Source organism: Leptonychotes weddellii, chromosome 13 (assembly GCF_054177405.1).
Source record: "Leptonychotes weddellii isolate Sample4059 chromosome 13, ASM5417740v2, whole genome shotgun sequence".
Taxonomy (NCBI): Eukaryota; Metazoa; Chordata; class Mammalia; order Carnivora; family Phocidae; genus Leptonychotes; species Leptonychotes weddellii.
The window spans coordinates 55,633,272-55,656,825 of record NC_138381.1 but is presented as its reverse complement, the minus strand read 5'-3'; positions in this window follow the sequence as shown (position 1 = coordinate 55,656,825).

Below are 23,554 nucleotides of genomic sequence, written 5' to 3'. Positions count from 1 at the left end.
GGTTGGGGGGATGGGTTAGCCCGGTTATGGGTATTAAGGAGGGCACGTACTGCATGGAACACTGGGTGTTATACGAAGGCAATGAAGCGTGGATCACTACATCAAAAACTAATGATGTATGGTGACTAACATAACATAATAAAATAAAATTTAAAAAAAAGAACCATTATAATTCAATAAGAAGAATTCAAACAACACAGTTAGGTGTGAACAAAAGAATTACACAGACATTTAACCAAAAAATGATGTATGAATGACCAATGAGCACATGAAAGATACTCCACATAATTTATCATCAAGGAAAGGAAAATTAAATTCACTATGAAATATTACTACAAAGCCATTAAAATAGCTAAAGTCAAAAAGACTGGCCATAGTAAGTGCTGGGGAGAATGCAGAACAGTGAACACTCATGGTAGAAAAATAAATTGGTAAACCACCTTGGAAAAGTTTGGGCAGTTTCTTTAAAAACTAAACATATACTTACCATACCATATTGAACATATACCTGCATGTTTACCCAACAGGACTGATAATATGTCAAATACTTGTGCACTAATGTTCATAACAACATTATTTGTGATAGCCCATAAGTGGAAACAACCCAAGTGCTCATCAACAAGGTGGCTGGGGAAACAGGCAGTGGCATATATATCCGTACAAGGGGCTCCTACGAAGCCAAAAGGAAAATGCTAGGCAACAGTATGGGTGAATTTCAAAATCATTACCGTGAGTTTTCGAAAGAAGCCAGACATGTAAAAGTACATATTATGTGATTCCATTTACATAAAATTCTAGAAAGTGCAAACTTTCTAAGGTGTAGTGCCGGAAACTGGAGCAGGGACTGCCGAGATGGCTGACTGCAGATGGGCATCATTTGGAGTGACTGAAATGTTCTCTTCACGTTAGGGGTGATGGTTTCACAGGTATAAACAATTGTCAGAATTCATCAAATGGCACGCTTTGTATGGATGAAGTATATGCAGTGTAAGTTACAGCTCAATACAACTCAATAAAACCATAGCTGTACAGTCAGTGACATCGTAATAGCTACAGAATGGGGCAGATGGCAGCCACACTTGTGCGCCTACCGTAATGTGTAAACTTGTCAAATCACTAAGGTGCACACCTGAAACTAATGTAACATTGTGTGTCAAATATACATAAATAAACAAACAAATGAACGAATGAGTAAATAAAATACAAGTTAATCAATCAATCAGTAAATAAAAGCATAGACTTGTATGACATTTTCTTCTGGTTTTTTTTTCCCCTTGGCAATCAGGAAGGGAAACGGGGAGTGTCAGTTTATCAATGAACTTGTGATGCATAACAAACCACTCCAAAAATCACAGACTTAAAACAACTAGTTCTTTTTTAAAATATATTTTATGGTTGTCTTTTAATATTCAAAATAGTATTTTTGATAAATGATAATAGACTATAAATGTACATATTTAGATACTAAAAAGAATATCCATTAACTGTTTTCCCTAAGAGCAGATGATCTTCAATCGAGTAGTTCTATGGTCTTCTTTTCTCCCCTCATTTTTATTTTGAAATGTTCCAAACTTTTGGAAAAATTGAAAGCTTTGTATACACCTGCATGCTTGCTACCTAGATCCTACAGCTGACATTTTACTAGATTAAAACAACAGGTTCTTGGGCTCACAGTCCTACTGGACCGATGGGCTGGCCTGGGCTGGCCCACTGCTCTTGCTCATTGCTTGCAGTGGAAGTGTAGGTGGGGGCTGGCCAGGCCTGGGCCTCACTCCTGTGTCTTGCTGGTGATGGGAGTGCCCAGGATGACTGGACCTTCGTCTAGCACCATCTAGCAGGATAGCCAGAGATCTTTTCATAGCAACCGGTTCCGAGGCAGCAAGACTACAAGGCTTTTGAGGCTTGGGCTTCTAACTTGTATAATTTACAACTTCTATAACATTACTTCCACTGGATGCTATTGGCAACAAAACCAACCCCAGATTGGTTGGGAGGGGGCCATGCAGGGAGGGGCAGGATAAACTCTATCTCTTGATGGGTCATCACTTTTGAAGTCTACCGCACTCAACTAATAGGGCGCTAAGGGACTAATTCTTTAAAATGTCTGGAGCCCCCAGCCTCACCTCTCCTCAGCCTGTGTCCTTAGCCAGCTGACAGAGTCCTAATTCACAGACGGCCCCGCTTTGGTGAGGGTTCTCGGGTGTCCATAAGTGCCATAAGTGTCCATAGGCACCAGGCACTCTGCTCGGTATTTTGCATCCATTCCTCCTAAACGCCTTGAACGATACCAGGAGATGTTCCCATTTTGCAAATGAAACTCACAAAATTAATATACATTACTTAACCTTAAAAGGTTTTTCAAGCTCACAAAGGTAAATAACAAGAAACACACGTGGACAGGGACACAGAATTCAAACCTGGTTCTGTCAGACTCCTGGACCTTTTGTCTTAAACACTACCCATGTTGCTCAACTGTTTCTAGAAATAGTAAGTATTTTCATTTTTAGGATAAAAGTAATGAAAGAAAATATCTAAATTTACCCCTATAGAGTCAAAGAAGTTTCAGAACCTCCCTCCAACACAAATACACACACACCCCTTGGAGCAACTGGTAATATTTTTTAAGTCTCTTTAGCAATTATTATTTTGAAAGGACAGTTTTGAGTGATGAGTCACTGCCTCAATCTCCCAGGGCTTAATAATAGCAAAACCTGTTGGAAGTTAAAAAGGGATCAGGAGGACTGTGGAGGCAGATGGATGGGCAGCTAAGGGGCATTTCAGCCAGATGGCAAGATGCTCATCTTCTTTTCCTCTTTCTTCAGTGTACTTTTATGTCCTAATCCATCTAGTAGGAATTAATACCCAAAGGCCAATTTCTGCTTTTAGGATCAGAATGAAAGAGAAGGAAGTTCTTTATGGTGTCCTTTGGAGGATGTGGTTTTTGGGTTTCTGAAACTGAACAGACAAAAAATAATGAAGTGTCAGGAACCGTCCCTGTAGACTGTCCTGGGGGAAGAGTCTACACATGAAGAGAAGCAGGGAAGAAGTTTAAAGGACTATTTAGTGCCTCTGGCCCACCAGCAAGCCACAAGCCAGAGAGCACTTCAATTATCCCTGATCAGCCATCTGCTGATTCTTAGAACTTCCTGAGGCTCCACAGTGTTCCATGCTAAGATATTAATATCTCACAACATTATAGACAAGAATCTTGGAGTGGCAGATCCAGATATGACATTGTGGTTGTTTGTGTAAAGATATTCTCCAAATATCTTCTGCTAGCCCCAGGATTTCCTCCTGTAGATAATATGCTACAGTGTTATATGTTTCTGACAGGAGAAGTGAACCAAAATGAAAGCCACTCATGTACCTTTAAAAAAAACAAAAAGCATTTCTCTCCTTCTATCGCATACTGAATTTTAAAATTTGGTTTTCAGAATGAGAAAAATAAATCTGATTTTGAAAAAAATTATGTCTTGATCCAGAATGGAGATAAAAAAAATCATTTGCCATTTAGAATCATGTCTCAAAAAAAAAAGAAAAAGAAAAAAACCCAGAAGACAACAGAAAAGTAGATAACATTGTTGGCTAGTCCAGCATTAGCTAATTTAATTCTCACAACAACTTTATGAGGCAGGGTGATTATTCTCATTATTCAGATGAGGATTTAAGTGGTTTGTTTTCTGATGATCATGCAGCCAGTGAGGGGAAAATCCAGAATTCAAACTCAGGACAGCATGACTCCGAAACTGAGCTATCTTCACCTCCTAGAAAGGGATAAAAGTGAGCAATATCAACTCCAGGAACATAGAGAGTATACAACACATGTAAGCTACTTTGGAGAAAATTTAGGAGGCAGTACTGGATTGAGGGGAAGCCCACTTTGGAATTGCTGCATTTCCATCCCTAATTCAGTGTAGAACTGGCCCAAAATAAACCTTCCCAGGCCCTGCCATAGTGGACAGCATCTTCAGCAGGGAATTTCAACAAGCCATAACGTAGATAAAGAGCATCTCTCCTTGTCAGTCCTGACCTATCTCTGTTGAGTATTTGATTTTCCATTGCAGTGATTCTCAAAGTGGGGGCCCCACATCAGCAGTTTCAGCATCACCTGGGAGATTGTTAAAAATGGAAATTCTCAGGCCTATCCCCAGACTTACTGCATCAGAAGCTGTGGGGTTGAGGCGGAGAGATTAGTGCTCTAATAAGCTTTCCAGATGATTATGTTGAGTGCTGAAGTTTGAGAACTTTTGCTCACCGTAACCCCAGTGCATAGCACCGGCAATTCTCTCAATAGATGAATGAGTGAGTGAGTAAATGAATGAATGAATGGCTATTTTTGCTACAGCACGATGCAACCATATGCCCCCATCACAGACACTGAGACCAGCCACTTTAAGTGTCCTCAAGTCATGAGTCCTCAATAGCTGCCTCAGTAACAGTGTGGACAGAGGCCCCTCAAGTGTCTGGACAGGAGGCCCTTGCTGGTCAGAGTGACTCAGCCTTTGCACAATGTCTCAGCTCTAACCCTACTTTCCTGAGCTCTCTCCCTCAGTGAGCTTATTTTGACTCCGAGAATTTAGATCCTTTCAGGGAATTGTTTTCAGCCTCCTGTTAATTTGATCAAGATTGTGTTTGTATCCCTTGGTGAAAATATGCCAACATGTTTTGTTTTTATTAATCTCCCTGTCTACCTGTGTGCATCAAAGATGGTGTCTGTTTACAACAGAGGCTCAAAATGAGAGGCAGACATAGGTCCAAGTTAGCCTGAGGACCCAGGAGCATCTTGAGACTGATGCCCTTCCAAAGATAAACTCATGTCCTCCAACCAAATGGCAGTGATGTGCTTCCAGTCTACCTCATGACTGAGGCATTGGCTCCGGGAGAGACCTGCTCACCCTAAGTATACCTGCCTTGAGTCACTGGCAGTCAGGTTAGTGAGAGGGGAAGGCCAAACCCTTCAGTGAGGAGCCTGTGGCCTAGGTGATATGGGCAGCATCCCTGGCCTGCCCATGACTTGTTCATCATGAGTAGGTGTTTACCACTGTTTTTTTTTCTTCAAGTTTTTATTTAAATTCCAGCTAGTTAACATATAGTGTAATATTAGTTTCAGGTGTCGAATTTAGTGATTCAACACTTCCATACAACACCTGGTGCTCATCACAAGTGCACACCTTAATCCCCATCACCTATTTAACCCATCCCCCCACCCCTCTCCCCTCTGGTGACGATCACTTTGTTCTCTCTAGTTAAGAGTCTGTTTCTTGGTTTGCTTTTTCTTCCGCCTATGTTCATTTGTTTTGTTTCTTAAATTAATTCCACATATGAGTGAAATCATATGGCATTTGTCTCTGACTTATTTCACTAAGCTTAATACTCTCTAGCTCCATCTATGTCATGGCAAATTGCAAGATTTCACTCCTTTTTATGGCAGAGTAATATTCCACCACATGTATATATATACCCCATCTTCTTTATCCATTCATCAGTCGATGGACATTTGGGCTCTTTCCATAAGTTGGCTATTATTGATAATGCTGCTACAAACATCAGGCTGCCTGTATCCCTTCTAATCTGTATTTTTGTATCCTTTGGGTAAATACCTACTAGTGCCATTGCTGGAATATAGGGTAGTTCTAGTTTAACTTTTTGAGGAACTTTCATACTATTTTCCAGAGTGGCTGCACCAGTTTCCTTGCCACTCTTAAGACACATTTCCCATTAACATCCTGATTCTCATGTTTATCTTTGTGAACAACACAGTTTTACCAAGGATATGTTACAATTTCAGTGACTGCTTGAGAAAAATTTTGAAAACCATGTAAGAGACACTTTATTTTTTTTATTTTGTTAGTCACCATACATTACATCATTAGTTTTTGATGTAGTGTTCCATGATTGTTTGCGTATAACACCCAGTGCTCCATGCAATATGTGCCCTCCTTAATACCCATCACTGGGCTAACCCATCTCCCTACCCACCCCTCCCCTTTAAAATCCTCTGTTTCTCAGAGTCCATAGTCTCTCATGGTTCGTCTCCCCCTCTGATTCCCCCCCCCCCTTCATTTTTCCCTTCCTACTGTCTTCTTTTTTTTCCTTTTTTAACATGTAATGTATTATTTGTTTCAGAGGTACAGGTCTGTGATTCATCAGTCTTACACAATTCACAGCGCTCACCATAGCACATACCCTCCTCAATGTCTATCACCCAGCCACCCCATCCCTCCCACCCCCCACCACTCCAGCAACCCTCAATTTGTTTCCTGGGATTAAGAGTCTCTTATGCTTTGTCTCCCTCTCTGCTTTCATCTTGTTTCATTTTTTCCTCCTTTCCCCTATGATCCTCTGTCTTGCTTCTCAAATTCCTCATATTAGTGAGATCATATGATACTTATCTTTCGTAAGAGACACTTTAGAACAGAAATGGAATGGAATCTCTTAACATTCAAGAGTTACCACGCTTTGACATGAAGAGCCTTCAAAAAGAAATTCAGATTCATAAACTATCTTTTTTAAAAGTTTAATTCCAGTATAGTTAACATACAGTGACAACATAGTGATTCAAGAGTTCCATACAACACCCGGTGCTCATCATGACAAGCACACTCCTTAATCCCTATCACCTATTTCACCCATCCCCCCACCCCACCCCCCTGTGGTAACCATCAGTTTGTTCTCTATAGTTTAGAGTCTGTTTCTTGGTTTGTCTCTCTCGCGCACGTTTTTCCCCCTTTGCTCATTTGTTTTGTTTTGTTTCTTAAATTCCACGTATGAGTGAAATCATATGGTATTTGCCTTTCTCTGACTTATTTCACTTAGCATAATACTCTCTAACTTCATCCATGTCCTTGCAAATGACAAGATTTCATTCTTTTTGTGGCTGAGTAATGTTCCATTGTATATATATATACCACCTCTTCTTTATCCATTCATCAATCAATGGACACTTATGCTGCTTCCATATCTTGGCTACTGTAGATAATGCTGCTATAAACATAGTGGTGCATGTATCCCTTTGAATCAAAAACTATCTTTGGGGCACCTGGGTAGCTTGGACTCGATCTCAGCTCAGGTCTTGATCTCAGGATTGTGAGTTCAAGCCCCACATTGGGCTCCATACTGGGCATGGAGCTTACTTTAAAAACAAAACAAAACCCCTGTATCTTTAAGAGATTCCTTGATTAGGTCAAGCACCACCCTTGCTCATTTTGGCTGCCCAAGCCCTTTTCTCTGCTCTCTACCTTCCTCTACCTTCGACTCTGTCTCCCCTTTCTAACTCAGCTCTATCTCAACATCCTTAAGTCTCTTGAGTCACTTTGACTGTCTCTTAAAGCCAAACCACTCAACAGGAAGCCCTTACAAGTAGATTTTAACCCATGGGCTAGGTCAAAATTAAGAGACATCATCTAAGATTTTCTAAGCATAAAGAAGGTAAAACAAAAAATGTACTGAGAAATCCAGAATAGTCCTAGAATTAAAATACTGATTGCCAAATACATCAAGTAGTCTCATGTTGGCAGGCTCCTCAGAGGTGAAATCCTTGATGGGAATGTCTCACTGTGATCAGGCTGTCAAAGTGATCAAGGACAGTGGTTCCATGGAATGGCTAATTAGTTCAAAATAGACCAGTTTCCTATGGGTTACACATGGTTGTGAACCTGTAAAGATTGACTAAGGTCTTTACTCTTGTAAGGAGGGAACTGATGAAGCCACTGGACAATTAAAAAACAGATTGTTCAGCATATTTCTAAACCACTGAACACAGACTCCAATACCAAAGTGACCATCACTCAGATTTGGCTGTCTGTCAAGGAGACAAATTAAAACCTGAAATAGGACATTTAATTAAACAAGTTAGAATGGTAAATAACTTCTTTGTTTCAACTGTAGCATCTGAAAGAATATTTTGAAAGAGTAAGAGATAATCAACTGATGGATAAAGAAATGGGTAAAATATATATTTGATACACACACACACACACACACACACACACACACACACACACACAGAGTGGAATATTACTCTGCCATCAAAAAGAATAAAATCTTGCCCTTTGCAACAAAGTGGTTGGAGCTAGAGTGTATTATGTTAAGCAAAATAAGTCCATCAGGGAAAGACAAATACTATATGATTTCACTTATATGTAGAATTTAAGAAACAAGACAGATGAACATGGGAGAAGGGAAAAAAAGAGAGAGAGAGAAGCTAGCCATAAGAGACTCTTAACTATAGAGAACAAACTGAGGGTTGATGGAGGAAGGTGGGTGGTGGGTGGGCTAATGGGTATTAAGGAGGGTACTTGTTGTGATGAGTACTGGTGTTATATGTAAGTGATGAATCACTAAATTCTACACCTAAAATCAGTTTTACCATTTATGTAGAATGGAATTCTACTCAGCCGTCAAAAAGAATGAAATCTTGCCATTTGCAACAATGTGGATGGAACTAGAGGGTATTATGCTAAGTGAAATAAGTCAGAGAAAGACAAATACCACATGATTCCACTCATGTGTGGAATTTAAGAAACAAAATGGAGGATCATAGGGGACGGGAAGGAAAAACAAAATGAAAACAGAGAGGGAGATGAACCATAAGAGACTCTTAACTCTAGGAAACAAACTGAGGGTTTTGCTGGAGGGGAGGTAGGTGGGGGGATAGGGTAACTGGGTGATGGGTATTAAGGAGGGAACTTGATGTAATGAGCACTGGGAGTTATATACAACTGATGAATCACTAAATTCTACCCTTGAACTAATATTACACTGTATGCTAACTAACTTGAATTTAAATAAAATCTTTTTTAAAAAGGAAAAAATAAATAAAATGGTCCTCAGATTAAGGGACTCCTAATACCCTGATGCTCCCAAAAGGGAATGCTATTATAAAGGTAGAAGCATACAGAAAAGAGCATAATTTGGATGCTAAAAAAATACTCTAGCTATCCTCTCTGCCACATGGGCAGCCCTTACTACAATCAAGGTCTTCTGATACTATACAGGGGCAAATTCTTGGGACAATTTCAAAGAGGCTATCATATGATGTCAAAATGTGGCTCCAGAATCAGATAAAAAGATGTTGGTAATGATCCAGCTATATGCTGCATGAGGATAATCTTTCCTACTCTTACATCAGCCTTCCAGTGGTGCCAGGGAACTTCAAAAATGCAACCTTGTAAAAAATTTTCCATAAAATTCCCACCAGAATAAAATGCACTTAACTCTTGAGAAACTTTACTAAAATTGCTGAGCAAGTACATGATGCATATCTCATCTGTCACCAACATCACCTCTGAGAAGTATAAAAGTAAGACGTGGATACGAAATCTGTCCTCAAGGCCCCCTTAGACATCTCCAAACAGATTTCATACAGTTACCATCATCCTACCTAGAAAATTCAAACCCCATATGTGTCCAGTATTAGAGGAACCCATGTCACTGAAACTGTCATTATGAAACTGAAAAATCTTACCACTCACTCAAAAACTTCATTTTTGTCCATGTTTTCTTTGATCTTCAGGAGATGTCCACAGGACAAATGTTTTTTTAATTAGCGAAACTCTCAGAAACCCTTGAACTTCCAAAGTTGTTGCTTTGGTCATGACCTTAATGACCATGGACAAATCCCAACTGAAGGTCAATGACTCTCCCTTCATGAGTTGATGGCTGGCAGCCCTATACACCTGGAAATATCATCCAGATCTTATATTCCATCCTGTTACAAACATATGGCTAAATATTTAAAGGAACTACTGCATACTTTATCTTACCATCTTATTGGTGACTTTTCCTCAGCATCTTCCTAACCAACCCCTACATGACTGAATACCCAGAGACCTGGTCTTCTAGAGAAGACACCAGTGAGGGGGATAGCTCTTGAATCCTGATGAAAATGACTCTTTTGAGTCCTACTTACCAACAGCACCCTAGTTTAATTACAAGGTATTGATCCTTAGATTTGTGTCTCCCAATTAAATAGAAGCCAACTTTCCTTAGACAACCAGAAAGAGATCCCAACAGAAGCCTCCAGATTTTTAAGAATCCTCCAGATGCATATAATTTTCTGAAGGCAACTGCTGAACCAAAACCCCTTTATACAGCAGACAGAGTGACTTGAAATACATCGCTTCCATCTAAAAATATTAGAACAAGACTTCAAATGCCTACAACCTTTGATTGACATGCACTTGCTTGCATGCTTTCTTATTGCCCTACCTATTGTCTTTCCTCTGTGTAGTTTTAAGGTCCTGGCTTTCTAATTGATATGTGTTATCATGTAACAGTAGGACATAAAATGCCTCTATCCTTAATATTGTCAGGTGCACCACTAGTTACTCCTTAGTGTGAGTACAATACTTTGCTACAACCCACTTGTGATTTATCTAAAACATACCACTGAACCATCTATTGGTCACTTTCATTTGAACAGTAGCCACTTTCTTTTGATTAGTACCAATATGCTTTTGAGCGCCACATGACACTCTGTCATTAAAAGGAATCAGTTTCCTAGATAGACTCAACCACTACATGACATTCCACATGGCAAATACCACAACAGGCCAGACAGCTGAAAGTCTAAAACCCTCTATCACATCATAAGTGATAGGAGAGGTTTTTATCTTTTATAGGAGCTAGCTTCTATAACCAAATTTTCATAGAAATAGAACTTAGTAAGGAACTAAGAACTGGATGTACAAATTGAAGATGCTTCATTTTTATAAACCCTCTAAAGAAGATCTATAACTTAAACACAAGATCATTCCCTTCTATAAACATGCCTGCTGATCTTTAATTTTCATTAACTGATGACTCATCATGCTCAAATCAGAATTGTATGGCACACCAGATAACCTCTTGGAAGTATTTAGGTCAAAATTACTTGACAAGGTGTTCCCCAATAACCGGTATAAGATTTTTAGCACAAAAACCTCTTAATTAATACCTACAAGTTAAATAGGGACTTACTTTTCCTGGTAAACTAATACCTGCATTCAAGTTAGTTAGCATACAGTGTAATGTATGAAAGTCCCTCATATCACTCAGGGTCCATTTTGGCCCATCAACTTTTTCAGAAGAAAAAAAAAGCTCTTTAGCCAATTCATGAAGAAGAAAAATTGATCCTCAGTTTGTGAACTTAACAACTATTCTGGACTACTTTTTTCTTTCCTCACAACTCCTCATTTCAAGTTTCAAAGTCCACCTGAAAAGTGGAGACATTCTGCACATTACAATTACAAGAACTACAGAAGGACTAGACAATGCCATTAAGGCAATAGACCTTCCACCAAAGAATTTCACAAGATTGACAAAGCGGTTCAAAAATGAGCAGCCCCAGTCATATGCAGCTTTCAAGGCAGAACGGGTGCCATTTTTTGGAATAATAATGCTCACAAACTTTTCCAGATTCTTTATTGTTCTATAAATATCTGAAAAAGACACAAAGAAATTATAACACTAGGTAATTGGTCTGATAGCCCTCAGTCTGCTACTATAGGCTCCACAGATCAAGGACAGGATATGTTCTCTGGTTTAATTTGACTATTCATGACTCCTAGATTCAAAGTGGGCTACATATTCTGATCACAATCCTCTTCTTAGTATTTACATCTTTGCAGCATTCAAATGTGTGGTTCCCCATGTCTAAAATGCTATTACTCAGTCACTGTCTCACCAGTGACCATTCAACAGAAACAAAACTTCATAAAGTGTGTTGAAAGTCAAGTGACCTCCAGCATAGCCACAGGTACCTTGACCAGCAGGGTACATGTAGAATGATCACCACCCTGAGAACATAGTCTATCCTGTAGTATTGGCTTAAGTATAGCCAAAAGGCAGGGCTGAGAAATGAAATTTATTTCAAAAACCACAACATGCAAATTACACAAACTGTAAAGAAACCATAACTTGCATAACAGAAACTGTATAGAGATCACATATAAAACCCAAACCTTTTAAGCTCTATGTGCATTAGCAATAGTTTCCTCCAACTATATGCTAGAAAAATAAAACCACTGTTTCAACAATAACTTTGTTTCACATACCAACCGAATAAGCTATTCCCTAGTTTCTAACTTCCAACCAATCACTGCCAAGCCCTACTTACTTACCTTCTCCCACCTAAAACCACCTATGTCAAACTCTTCTCCAAAAAAGCTACTAAATTCATTTGGTGAAGGCTTTCTCCCCTGACAAGTTTCTAATGAACTCATCTTGTTTTCCAATCGCAACTAATTTCTCCAACCACCTCTTATGGGACCTCTGAGCGAAACCACCTGGATGAACTTGTATAAAGACCCATTTTCCCATGTCCAGGAGATGATGGACAGCAACTCCATGAAGTCCATCTGTATGTTCTTCTTGCCCAAACATGAGTTTCTGGCACCTGATAGGCACACAACATCTGTTAAATGGATAAAAATAAGCCACCAATATTAAGTAAAGATATTTTACTGAGGTTAACATGCATATTTGCAGTTGCCTACTTAATCTCAGGAAAATTACTGAAAGCAAAAGCTTCAAGTGCATGAAAATATGCCCAATTTACACTGAATGAAAGCAATACTGAATGAAAATGTTCAGAGCAGAGCCACTGAGTATTTTTGTGCCAGAAATTCAGTGAGTTGGGAGTTCAAGTACATTCCTCAGATTTTTAAATAAAGTGTTAATATTACTTCTCCAACCGAAAACCCTGCTGACCAAAGACATCTATGGGGCGAGATAGGCAGAGGCCAGGCTCTGGAAGGCCCTTGTTTTGCTTCATCCTACTCAGGGTCCATCTCATTGTCCTCTGGAGGAAACCTGGCCTCATCAGTTCCCAGGATAAGCCAAGAAACAATGGAGAAACAAACTACTATGATCTGCAGAAGATGCTGTAAGAAAGACACCAGCAGGCTGGAAGTGGGGGGAAAGCCAAAAGATATAGCAAGGGCAGGCATTTGGTGCATGTACAGATGAATAATGCAAACTGACCTCTCATTAGCAGCAGAGTGATAGCTCAGAGAAATCTCAGCCAGGCCCCTGTCCTTCACTGGATTATTGTCCAAAAGAATTTTTGTCTGCACCATTGAAATCTCTCTCATTTACTATCAGAAAGTTGAGAATGAAGCAAACAATGAAAAGAATGTGGAAAAGAACATTTTAGGCAGAAGAGACAGCCCACGTGGAAGCCTTAGTGGAGGAAGGGTGAAGTTAATGGAAAAACTTAAAAGATAATGATGCATGAGGCGGCGGTAAGTTACTATCCTAATATGAACACATTTCTAAATTAATCTTACATGTTCATTTCTGTTGCTGAAACATGAACCAAGCAAATGCCTTTTCTTATATTACTCAAACCCTATATTTTCTGTTCTGTCTCCCTTTCCTACCCTTTCTTCAACAGAACTCACATTTACTTGCTTGATGATAAAGCTGCTGTTTCTATGTTCATCTTTCAGGCAGTCTTTCCTCAGTGTTTTCTAGCTACATCTGTCCATCACTTGTTTCTTCTTGGCTTCTCTGATTTGGGGGGTTTGGCCTTTTAACTAGAAGGGTACCTTACTACATCAGTGAGAAAGGTCTTTAAGAATGGTAGAAGGCCTTCTTTCCTCCCCCACCCACCCCAAGTCCATTAGAAAGTAGTTTAAAAGCAACCATTCAGGGATGCTCTATAAAGCTCAAGTGGCCCACAAGCATCCAGTAGGTAATCTACAGGTCTGTGGTAGCCTGCCTATTCTTGGGTTGCCCATAACTGCTATTTTAGCAAGAATGTTTTCACCTAATTAACCTGCACTCATGAACTCTCACAGCCAAGCCATCTGTCAATAAAGAATTTGAGAAGTTTAGTCAAAACAGGGAAAAGCTGAGTTAATCAGCAAGGAAAACTAGTACCTGCAATGAATGAAGGGAAAGGTGTCAGCGGTCATAACATCCTTATGATTCCATTGCATCATTTATTGTAAGTTTATGCTATGAATTCCGTAAGTCAATTTTAGCGAATGGTGTAATGGAGGAAGCTGTCCTCTTCACTCTTACTGGGTTGGGGAATATATGAAAGACTCTGAGACCTAGTAAAGGTATTCAATTTTCTTTACGTTAGTCATATGGCTAAACAAGGAAAATTTAACAGAGAGATCTACTGATCTATTTTCTCACATCAAGGATCTTTTAGATTTATAGCTCTCTCCCCAGGGGTTTATCAGCTGCTGCATTCTTACTGATGTAATAAAACATTTGAACACACTGAAATTTATCCTTTGAGAACAAAAAAAATATTTTGAAATTCCTGATTGCCTCAAAAAAGGCACTGGTGCAGACTCAAGCTCAATTTTCATACTGGAACAGGAGCTGTGGCCCTGAAGTCACTGAATAGAAAGTGAGGATACACCTGCCTTATAGGTATTTGGAAGATTTCATTTGCCAGATGGGGGTTTCTGGGCTATAGGCTTCAGGAAAAGCCATCACTCATGCCTAATTCAGAGGGAAAGTCTTTGCAGTTTAAACCAAAACATTATACCATCCTTTCAATTTAGCTCCATGTCACTTTCCATCATCAAACAGTCCCCTTTACAAAAGGTCAAGAGCAGAGGTTTCCTTTGTGATTCTTAACCAAAAACTTTTTCTCATCCTTTTATATATTGTCTGTGATTCACCAACAAATGTGTAGGTATGGCAGCCTCTTCAAAAGCCAAAGCCATATATCAAAAATTATGTTATGAACAATTCATATGATTGATAAGAAATAAGCCCTCCCTTCATTTTCTAGGACCTTAACAACAGGAGGCTGATATATTCTGAAGACATTAGTTGCCAACTAAAAGAAGTGCAGTAAGCCAATGAGAATATGACCTCTGGAATCTGACAGTTCATGTTGAACTTGATCTCTTGATCCTTTGACTTACTGTGTATATTTGGGCTAACATTTTACTATTCTATAAACTCTGATTCCTTCAAGCAGGTATTTTGCATTTCTTCATTGGTAGCATTGTTTCATATTACATTATCTGCCATTATCAATATTGGAAGCTCCATAATTTGTTTCTAAAATATTTTATTGACAGGAGACCCATTGCACAAACACAGAATATTCTGACTTCTAGAAAAGAATGGCACACCCTTAAAAAAGATAAGAAGAGCATAAAATTCAAAAGTTTTCCTCTTCACTCTAATTTTTATTTTATATTAAGCATGAATATTAATATTAGTCACCTTGTAGAATTAGAGATTTTTATCCCATATTGAGTTCTAGAGCTTGGTTGCCTTGTTCACTCCAAGCTCTTCAGCTTACTGACTCTGTGACTTTGAGCATTTTGCCTAAACTCTCTAAGCTTTATTTTCCTCATATGTGAAATCAGCATAATAATAGTTCCATTCCATAAGATTTTGATGGGTTTTAAGTGGGATAGTACATGTAATGGTTTAGCCCAATATCTAGCACATAGTAAGTTTTCAATAAATTTTAGTATTGAAAATAAGAAGGAAAGAGTGGCATCATTTTGTGGGAAATTATCACCCAAATCCAGGATTTTTCTAAGAAATTGCTCAGGGGTTACTCCAGTGTGTAAGTCAGAGAGACCTAGGGAGGAATAAGGAAAAAGGAAAATTTGGTTGAATATGTCATATTGAAAATTTGGTTATCTGTTTTCATTAAAATAACACTTAAAATGGTTTTTAAAAAACAAAACACAAGAATGGAGAGAATGAGAGATGATGACACCTGATAAGAGATAAAATAAAATGTTGAATGGAAAAGAAAATGTGATACACACACACACACACACACACACACACACACACACTGGAATACTATTTATCCATAAAAAAGGAAATCCTGCCTTTTGCAACAACATGGATGGAACTTGAGAGCATTATGTTAAGTGAAATAAGTCAAACAGAGAAAGACGAATACTGTATGATCTCATTTATATGTGGAAACCAAACCAACAAAACCAAAACCAAAACACTGAACCCATAGAAAAAAGAACAGTTTTGTAGTTACCAGACACTTGGGGTGAAGGAGTCAAAAGATACAAACTTCCAACTATAAAATAAATGAGTCCTGGGGGTGTAATATACAGCATGGTAACTAAAGTTAACAATACTCTATTGTATATTTGAAAATTGCTAAGAGAGTAAATCTTAAAAGTTCTCATCACAAGAGAAAAATATTTGTAACCAAATGAGGTGATGGATGTTAACTAGACTTATTGTGGTGTAACTAGACTTATGGTGGTGATCATTTTACAATATATACAAATATCAAATCTCTATGTTATACACTGAAACTAATGTGTCAATTTATTTTAGTATATATAAGTATTATACATATACTTTATATATATATATATATAATGTTGAAATATGGAAAGCAAATGGACAGGTGCAAGTGATTTAGCAAAATAAAGCTGAAGCAAGCCAACCTATCTAGAGAAGGAAAACCAGAAAGAAGCAAGTAAAATCACATCCCAGAACATCTTGAAAATTAAAGGCAAGAGGTAACTTTGCAGATATAAAAGAGGGGTAGGCTGAAAACAACAAAAGTAGTTGAAGGTATGTCAGAGGGCTGTTCATTCACCAAATGTACTTCCTCCAGAAGATAAGAGATTAACTCTCTGAAGAAAAATGAAGCATAGGGACTCTGGACCTCAGAACATCAAGTACAGAAGAAGGCAGGGGCAAGGCAAACTGTTACAAGCCAACAAAAAATTAGAAGCACTCAGTACAAATTGAGTCCTGCAGGCTGCTACTTCTGCTCAACTCAAAAGGCTGGAGGCCATCTTACAACCCACAGACAGAGGACTATAAATCCCTCTCAGGAAAGCTAAAAGTCACAAAGACTAACAGATACTGGTGCTTCGAGTCTCTCAATGAAATAAGTTGGTCTCCAGTCAACAATCCCACATGAATTCCACTAACAAACCACACACGTGCAGCTTCCAATCAGCTTTTTACTCTCATGCTCTTTAATATGAATGGACAGATGTGTATTAAGAGACATTTTTATCAGTCCCTTTTTACTCAGTTATGCTGTAGTAACAAACACAAAAAATCAAAATGGTTTTGATTCAAAATAAATAAAGAAATAAATAAGGACTTCTTGTTTCTGTTCCAGCATATAAGGAGTGTAGATGTCCTCACTCCCATCATTAGAACAATTAAGAAGAAGAAAAAGGCTGAACAAACTAAAAATTAACAACTCTTCTTGGCTCCATTGGAGAATTGAGGTCACAGGCAAACACTATCTAAACAGACAGACAGGTGCAGAAAATCACAGCCTACCAGGAACAGAAGTTCAAGAGGAGAAGCCCAACACTGGAACCAGCACTGGGGCAGGAAAATCCAAAGTGCAGTTGCCTAATTGATGAACTACTCAGTCTGGACAAGCTTAAGAGTTAAAACCACAAAAGGAGGCCAGCCTCAGAGGGAGCCCCATAGTTTAATAAAGTTTACTTCTAGCAGCCCTACCAGGTTCTCAGGGCAGAGATCAGAGAAAATCTGCTCATGCTTCCAGCAGGGAGAAAGGAAAAGTAGCCATTTTGAAGTACACATTCAAGAGACACTATTTTATCAGAGCCTAACTAACTGGGGTTTCATCAGAGCCTCGTTGTCCAGGGGAAAGGGAAACACCCAATTTCAATTCCTTCTAACCTTTTTGTCTTGACTAAGGGGGAAAGGGAGAATTGAGAAGCACTTGTGCAGGTCACAACCCAGGGACACATGGTCATTAAATGACTGAGACCCAATCACAGAATTATAGACTGCTTCTTTTCCCCTCCCCCCAACACACACACTTTGCCAACACATCAGTAAAGCTTTTGTATAATAACAGAGGATTAAACTAAAAGCACTGCATGTCTCAGACCATATTTAAAAAGAAGTATCTAAGGGAAACCCAAAGACAATAGAATAGATAAGAATAAAAACATCAGAATAAATCTTAGCCTCTGACACCTACAGCTACAGCAAACAGTAAACATAGCCGAACTCCTAGCCAGATAGATAAACATAAAACCTCACACTAAAGGCCTATTCTATTTACCCCAGCTCCTTTTACCCAATACACGATGTCTGACTTTCAACAAAAAGAAAAATTATAAGGCATACTAGAAGATAAAAAACACAATTTGAAGATACAGACCACCAGAGCCAAACTCATACATGGCAGAGATTTTGGAACTATCATATCAAGAATTTAAAACTCTAAATGATATCATAAGAACTCTAATTTAAAAAGTAGAAAACATGCAAGGACAGGTAGATAATATAAGTGAAGAGATAGAAACTCTATGAAAGAACATAAAGGAAAGGCTAGAATCAAAAACATTGAAATAGAAATGAAGAATGCCTTTGATGGGCTCATCAGTAGACTGGACAAACCAAGGAAAGAATCAGTAAGCTTGAAGAAATGTCAATAAAAACTTCCAAAACTGAAGTGCAAGAGAAAAAGTATGAAAAAGACAGAATATCCAAGAACCATGGGACAATGTAACAATGTAACATACACAGTAGGAATGCCAGAAGGAGAAGAAAGAGAAAAAGGAACCAAAGAATTTAAAGTAAAAATGTCTGAGAATTTTCCAAAATTAATGACAGACACCAAACCACAAATCCAGGAAGCTTAGAGAACACTAAGCAGGATAAATAATCTGTCCCCAACCAAAAAAAAAAAAAAAAAAAATTTAGGCATATCATATCAAACTGCAGAAACTCAAGCACAGAGAAAATCTTAAAAGAAGCCAGAAGGGAAAAACCATTAACTATAGAGGAACAAGGATAAGAATTATACGTTGGTCTTCTCTTCAGAAACCACAGAAGTAAGAAGAGTGGAGTGAAATATTTAAAGTGTTGAAAAGAAAAAAACACCAACCTTGAATTTTTTTATCCAAAATTCCCATTCAAAAGTTAAGGAAAAATACTTTCTCAGACAAAAAAAAGTTGAGGAATTTATTGCCAGTAGATCTGCCTTGCAAGAAATATTAATGAAGTTCTTCATTTAGAACTAAGTGAAAATACAATTTATGAAAATTGGTCATATGCAGCAAAAGCAGTAGAGGGAAAGTTGGTAGCACTGAATGCATATCTTAGAAAAGAAGAAAAATCTAAAATCAATAATCTACACTCCACCTCAGGAAAATAGAAAAATAAGAGCAAATTCAACCCAAGTAAGCAGAAAAAGAGAAAAAATAAATCTTCAACAAAATATTAGCAGCAGAACAACCAGCCACAAGCATACAAGAAAGGAAAGAGAGAGTGACACCCTGTCAATGGTCTGGAGACCATGACTGGATGCTGAAGATAGCCAAGAGGGTAAAAATATCCCATTAAGCATATGTAGACAAAAAATTCTTAACATCTACCAACCATTCAAGAAAGCATAAGACAGAAATAAGGCCAACGATACTCATTTGTTTTCATATGCTAAAAAGAAAACAGAATCAGAAACAAGGGATCCTGAGAACTTCCCAATCCAAGTAATATCCTGTGCATAGTGAGTCCAGAGAGCTAGAACTAACTCCTGCATCTCCAGAGGAGCCTAAAAAAAATGGTCAACCTTATAAAGACCAAATCTTACAGCTACAGAGTACACCAATAGTGATGATTAAAAATAAAACCAACAAGTTGTGAAAAGAGAAAAAAAATTAGCAAATCATCCAACAATGTATAAAAAGAATTATACACCATGACCCACTGGTATGTACTCCATATCAAAAGGTGAAAGTGCACAGCAACTAAATAAATAAATAATGAAAAATAACCCATGCAAAATCACATGACCACAAAATTTCAGAATCTTAGGGGAAAAATTCTAAAAACGTTATGGGAAAAAGTAATCAAAAGTATTTACCCAACTTCTGAACAAAAAAATTTAGAAGAAAATGCAGCAATGAAAAAATCTGAGGAAAGCATTTTCCCAAATTACATTTTTATAGTTATCTCCAAGCTATCAATTCTAAGAAAGGAAGAATACATTTCAGACATATAAGTTTTCAGATATTTTACCTATTATGCTTGCATTCTCATGAAACTACTGGAGAAGGTTTGTTTCACAAAACTGAGGAAGGAAGGCAAGAATACAGGAATTAAGTAAACAAGGAATCTGACATTGGAAAATTAATCAAAATTCTGAAAATAATGATGAAAAATGGCTAGCTGGCCTAAAGAGAAATGGGCCCATACTAAGAAAGAGAGATAAAGGGCTCCAGAAGAGATGACATAAAGAGAGAAAAAATGTATATACATCTGAAAGATTATCAAATGTATTTTTCCTCTATTAAGAGGAATTTTATAATCCTGTATCAGTGTTTGGAGGAAGAATTTATGACAAGCACATTTAAAAAGCAAAGGAATATTGAGGCAATTAACCCTAGGGGAAAAAATAGTGCATGAAATAATATTACATGAGAAGTGCCACTAATGGTTTAATAGCATGTATCCTACTAAACTTTCAGCTAATAATATAGACTCCATTTTATTTTTTCAAAACAACTATTTGGTGGGAATAAAGAGTGAGCATAAACAAAAAAAGACCTTTCATTGATCTTTCTTCTAAAAGAAGTGAACCACACAAAATGAGATCTATATTTAAGTGGTTTATCACCTGAGAACACCCTCCAATATCTGCAGCACAAAGCTTAAACTCAAGCAGAAAACCATAGTATGGTCAGCTTGTAGTGCCAGTGGGTGAAGATTAATATTGCTATACTAGCGAGAAATTGAGGAAATATACACCAGATGAATGGGAGCCAAAGAGGGGAAAGACTCCAAATAGCCATATAAACTCGCTTAATTTCTTGCTGAGCAAATATGAACAGAACATGCACAGGAGAGAACACTAGAGCCTTGCAAAAGCAATATCTAAGGAGTTGGGAAAAGCTGAGGAGAGATTTCAGCTATGGTTCACCACAAAGTAATCAATATTTGGAGACTGAATCTTACCAACTGAAACCTCAGAAGGACCATGTCTTAGAAAAGGAAACTATGTCTCATGATTATGATTTTCCCTAAGACTAAGAGCAAAACTGAAACAGATACAATCTAAGGTAATGTACAATCAAACATCTACAAGTTTAAGGTGAACTGCCAATAATTGAAATGCATGACAGAAAAAAATAACATTCTTCAGGTTCTAAAATCCAGAATCTTCATCATGTAACCCACAATGTCCAGTATACAATCAAACGAAAATGAAAGAGAAAAACATGACCCATAATCAATAGAAAGAGCATCAAATTGAAATGGATCCTGAGATGATACAGGTGTTGAAATTAATAGACAAGAACTTTAAAGCAGCTATAATAAAAATGCCAAAGGGCAACTAGAAAAGATGGTCTTAATGAGTAAACAAATGGAAAATATAAATCAAGAAATGGAAATTTTTAAATGAACTTTCTAGAACTGAAAGGTACAATATCTGACATGAAAAATTAACTAGATGAGCTTATCAGCAAACTATAGAAGAAAGAGTCATTAAACTTGAAGATAGAATAATAGAAAATATCCACTCTAAAGGGAAAGCTGGGGGGAAAATGTAGAAAAAAATTAACAGAGCCTCAGTAACTTGTGAGATAACATCAAGAGGACTAGTGTATGTGTAAGTTGAGTCCCAAAAGGAGAAGAGAAAATGGGGTTTTTAAAAAATGTTTTGAAGAGGGAACATGGGTGGTTCAGATGGTTAAGTGTCTGCCTTCAGCTCAGGTCATGATCTCTGTGACCTAGGATCAAGCCCTGCATTGGTCTCTCTGCTCAGTGGGGAGTCTGTTTCTCCCTCTGCTTCTTTCCTTTGCTTGTGCACTCTCTTTCTCTCTCTCTCTCTCTTAAATAAATAAATAAAATTTAAAAAATGTTTTGAAGAAATAGTCACTAGAATTTTCCCAAATTTGAAGAAAAATATTAACTAAAAATACAATAGCCATAGTGAATCCACTCCCCCAAAATACAAGGAAAACCACACCTATGCACACTGTGGTCAAATTGTAGGTAACCAAAGATAAAGAGAAAATCAAAAGAAGCCAGGGAATAAAAGACTTTATATACAGGAGGAAATTATATAAATCACAATATCCATTAGGGAAAAAAATGGTGACCAAAATTCAATGGATTAACAACATAAGGTACACTGGAAAAAAAAAATTAAAACTCTCAATTCAGAATTATATATCCACCAAAAATATCCCTCAAAAATCAAGAAAAAGTATTTACTTTTCTGCCCAAGATGGAAGAACAAGAGCCAATTACTTTCCCTCCTGAAACAACTAAAAATCCAGCCATTTATGAAATAACAATTGTTACACACTGGAAGTCAGAAAGTGCTGTATAGGGATCCAAAAAGGAGTGACCACCCTAATGTAGTAGAGGGAAAAATCCTAGAATCTCACACAGGGCTTGGAAGTATATTTTACAACTGTTAGAGTATAAAATATCATAATTGATAGGACAATGACAAGACTAATGGGACACTCAGAAGGATATTACTTCAATATTGCTTCATTCTATCTAATAAAGCTAAAATACAACCCTGAAACAATCAAACAATTTCCAAGTAACTGTGTCCCAAAGTAAAGCTCAAGAATATATATAAGAAAAAAATACAGAGTTTCCAGCATTCAGAGTAACTATTGAAAGATATGAATTTAGTGCCATTGTATTACATGTAAAGTGACTGTTTCTGTATATCATCTCTGTTCCTTTCTGGTCTATGATATTTTTGGACTCTTTGCTTAGAGGATCCCTTTTAATGTTTCTTGTAGGGCTGATTTGGTGATCACAAATGCTTTCAAATTCTTTTTGTCCTGGAAGCTTTCTATCACTCTTTCTATTTTGAATGACATCTTAGCTGGATAAAGTATTCTTGGTTGAACATTTTTCTCATTTAGCACCCTGAATATATCATGCCAGTCCTTTCTGGCCTGCCAGGTCTCTGTGGATAGGTTTGTTGCCAATCTAATGTTTCTACCATTGTAGGTTACAGATCTCTTCTCCCGAGCTGCTTTCAGGATTTTCTCTTTGTCTATGAGACTCGTAAGTTTTACTATTATATATCAGGGTGTTGACCTATTTTTATTGATTTTGAAGGGGGTTCTCTGTGCCTCCTAGACTGAGATGCCTGTTTCCTTCCCCAGACTAGGGAAGTTCTCCACTATAATTTGCTCCAATATACCTTCTGCCCCTCTCTCTCTTCCTCTTCTTCTGGGATCCCAATTCTTCTAATATTGTTTTGCTTTATGGTATCACTTATCTCTCAAATTCTCCCCTCATGATCCAGTAGTTGTTTATCTCTTTTTTTCTCAGCTTCTTTATTCTCCATCATTTGGTCTTCTATATCACTAATTCTCTCTTCTGCCTCATTTATCCTAACAGGTAGAGCCTCCATTTTTTATTGCATCTCATTAATAGCCTTTTTGATTTTGACTTGGTTAGATTTTAGTTCTTTTATGTCTCCAGAAAAAATGCCTTCTATGCTTTTTGCTTTTTTCAAGCCCAGCTAGCATCTTTATAATCATTATTCTGAACTCTAGTTCTGACATCTTACTTATGTCCATACTGATTAGGTCCTTGGCAGTCAGTACTGCCTCTTGTTCTCTTT